We start from the raw sequence: 4,247 nt of genomic DNA on the forward strand, positions 1-4,247 counted from the left end.
GTATGGCTTTTTGGTCTTTCATCTTGGCGAGGATACAGTCCCCAATTACTCAATCAAAATAATTGTTGAAGTTTTTACAGATGTAATTGAAGTTCCTAATAAATTACTTTAAGGATTATTCTGATGTGTTCGGTATCCCTAACCGAATCAGTTTGAAGACCTTAAAAGCAATGCTATGTTTACAGGAATGTAAGCCAAAGAAAAAAATTCTGCCTGTGGATATGGATAATAGCTTTGGCATCTACCCAAGGGTTACACACCCATCTGTGATCTTCCCTTCCTGCCAGCTTTACAGATTTTGGATGTTCTCAGTCAACCCTCCCAATATTGTAAACCTTGTAATAAATATATAAGTAAAATGATAATGTGAACATATAAATGGATATATATTCACATTTCTGCATAATCCTCCATTGCAGTGGTTCTCAACCTGTGGGTTGCAACCCCTTTGGGGGGTTTGAACAACCCTTCCACAGGGGTCGCCCGATTCACTACAGTAGCAAAATTACAGTGATGAAGTGGCAACGACAATAATCTTATGGTTGGGGGTCACTACCACATGAGGCACTGTATGAACCACGGCTCCACTGGCTCTGTCCTTTCGGTTGAACCTGGACATACATATTTAAGCAGCAGACCTTCTTCATTTGCCTGTCTGTGTTTGGAATTGTATCATGCTTTATTCATATAGTCGATTTCATTCACAGGATAAACAATAATGCCTCAGCTTTTTTATATTTAGCCTGTTTTTCATATTAAATATATGACTTACAGAACATGACTATAGGAGTCGTAGTCTTTCACTCTTACCTTATTTTATTGTACTTAGTGTATTTTGAAATAATTACAGATTCACAGAAAGTCACAAAACCATTAATAAAGAGGTTTTATGTACCCTTCACTCAGTTTCCACCAATATAGTAGCTTTCATAATTTTAATAAGGTTTCAAAACCAGGATAATGGCGTCAAAAAAATCTGCAGACCTTATTCAGATTTTACCAGGTGTACGTGCAACTCATTACTGTTTCAGTAAAAATCGTTCAATGCAATTTTTTCTTTCCCCCCCCCACATTCAAACAATCCTAGCTGAACATTTGAGGCACAAATAGTTAGCATTGCTTTCTTTGTTGGGTAGATGTCTTGGATAATACATCCGAAGATCACTTAGTCCAGCTTGATGAAGCCAACAGCGTGTGGGAACTGACAAAAACACCGGCGGCCATGAAAATATGAAGGCCATCTTACTTTGAGATACACTCAAGCTGTTGCACCTGTCAATAGATAATGCCTTTTATATTGCATAGTGATATTCCAAGCTATGGATATACCACAGTTCATTTAACCACTAGTCTATTGAAGGCCATTTGGGTTGTTCCAAATTTTGACTATTAAGAATAAAGCAACTTACAGAATATGTCAAATTTTTATTGTCCACTAGTTAGTTCCGAACAACATAACATTTGTCTTACAGCTCTTTTAATAGCCATTAATCCAAACAGTTCAATTGAGATCCTTTAGCTATGGGGTCATAAATATTTTTCCACAGTTTTATTGCCTCTAATTCACATATCATATACCATATATAAGCCAGGTTTTTCAGCACATTTTTAATGCCATTTTTGTGGTAAAATTAGGTGCCTCAGCTGCTATTCGGGTCGGCTTGTACTCGAGTATATACGGTAATTCAATGTTTCAATTACATCAAGCAGAGTTGTGCAGTTGTTACCACAATCAGCTTTAGAAGGATCACAAATATTTTTATGGGTAATGTTGATAGATGTGGACTTACTAAGCACATGAACAGAGAAGGATAAGAAAAGTCTCAAAATTTGAGTGTGTTTCTCAAAAGTGACATTCCAGAGACTGTCTCTAGTAAGATTGTTGGTGTCTTTATGTATTCAAAACCCTCTAAGAGCCAAACATACCAAGTTTATTTTTACATCCAGAGAAACTCTGCTTAGATTTGAAGCATCCTATGTTTTTAAGAGAATGACATTATAAAATCATTGTTTTGATCACAGTTCATAAATTTATTTCAGAAACCAATTTATTTATAAACATTAGATTTCCATGTAATGGTATAATGTAAGAAGACAGGAGATGAACAAACAAAAAACTTACTCAACTAGAGTTATGACACAATAAACTACCAATGTGTTTCTGCATAAACCCTGCAAAAATAAGTCTTCTCTGCTTTATACGTTAGTGGAAATAAAATGTATATTTTACTCATTAACAAAAAAGAGTAAAGTGACTTCATCATAGCCCTAACCTAAGAACAGTGTTCTTCTGACATGGACCTGCTCAATCCAGTGAAGATAAGGGTGCTATAGCAGAATGCAGTGAAGAAAGCAGATGGCTCCTGGCTATCAGCAAGAATAGCATCTGGGGGGTCTTAAAGGCTTGTCTTAAAACAAGCAGCCATCTAAGTAAGGCATCACTAAGTCCACACAGAAGAACCATACCATCTTATGTGATTCACAAATTGTAAATAATAAAATCCAAAGCCAGAGGAGAGAACAGTATTAAAGCTTAAATTCTGAACACATGGTTAACAGAAAGCTATGGATGACAGTGAAAGTTCAAAACCCATTTTCAGTGTTGCCCATATGGATTAAGCTTCTGGTGACTCCCCTCTGATTATTGGCCAGAGGGGAAAGGTTTTGTTAGCAGACAGAGGACATGGTAGGGTGGACGACTGCAGTTATAGTTAGGTAAATATGTGACACCTTGTCATTTGATCTCTCTCTTGATCAAATGTATATTTTACTCATTAACAGTTTTTAATATTTTCTGCTTTGTTTTTGATTGAAGTTTTTTTCTGTTTCACTCTGTTATTTTTGTTGGGCCCTTTGTGTTTTGCTTTGATTTTGTATGGTTTTCTGTATATGAAACCCAGGATAAAGACAGCAACTCTCATATACTGCAATACCCACATCACTTATCCCACTTCCTCCCTCTGTTTTCTATTGCTGCTTCTCCATCTTTCCTAACCCTGCTGACCTGTCCTTGGGCAAATGTTGTCTTTTTGATCTCAGATGGTTGATAATTCTTAGGAAGGTATGCCTCCCTAGTGTTGTTCACATTATACACCTGTCTGTTGTTTGGCTGAGATTTGAACCCCTGGGGTTAGTTCTGTTCCATACCTGAAGGGTGACTAATGCCTGCGAGCATTCACCAATCTCTATCTGATCTGTAAGCTGGTTTCGTTTGTGATTTTGTGTATTGTTCTGCATTTTTCTTCCACTTTATTCAGGACCTTCTAATGTGATGCTTTTCAGAGCAGTTGCTGGTGGTAGCTGGACACAATCTAGTTCTGCTGGTCTCAGGGTGGTAGAAGCTGATGTTCCTGTGGTTCATTAATCCATTGATATAATAATTGTTTACATACATCTTCAATTTTCTTCATTTTTCCCCCCCGAATGAGTAGAGACCAGTGGTAGCATCTGATATGGCCACTCTAGATCAGTGGTTCTCAACCTTCCTAATGCTGCGACCCGTTAATACAGTTCCTCATGTTGTGGTGACCCCCAAAGGGGTCGCAAGCCACAGGTTGAGAACCGCTGCTCTAGAGCTTTTAAGCTCCCAGTCAATACTCACCAAAAAGGATATAGAACATTGTCTCTATGTCAATTGACCTTGGTGTTTCCCAAGACCATGGTCCTAAGCCTATAGACATAGAAACTCATTCCCTCAAGGTGTAATATTTAAGAAGTTTTCATAGCTGTGCCCCCTGTAAACTCCACCATATTCATGGATATATTTGGAGCATAGGTAAATACATATGTATAAATATACTCTATTTAATTTTCCCTCCCTGAATGTCTACCTGTGAATCTACTCATCAGTAACCACTATTGCAGGGCTATATTTATAAATGCAGTTGCTTTTAACTCTTGCACCCCTTCCAGTGTCTTTCTCTGCCTCCATCATTTTTGCTGCCCCTCCATTTTATTATATATTGCTTTCACCTTCACCCAAGTTAATATGTGTCTAACCCATAGTTAGTGTTTTACTCTCTCCTTCTCCGATTTCTACCTTGCAAGTCTGGCTAGACCAGAGGATGTACACTGGTACAGATAGGAAGTGGAAACACAGGGAATCCAGCGTGGATGATCCCTTCAGGACCAGTGGTGTGAGTGGTGATACTTGGAGGGTAGAGGGAGAGTGGGTTGGAAAGAGGGAACCGATTATGAGGAACTATATGTGACCTCCTCCCTGAGGGATGGACAACAGAAAAGTGGAT

This window comes from Echinops telfairi, unplaced genomic scaffold (assembly GCF_000313985.2).
Source record: "Echinops telfairi isolate 266 unplaced genomic scaffold, ASM31398v2 ScPeMD7_19;HRSCAF=73, whole genome shotgun sequence".
Taxonomy (NCBI): Eukaryota; Metazoa; Chordata; class Mammalia; order Afrosoricida; family Tenrecidae; genus Echinops; species Echinops telfairi.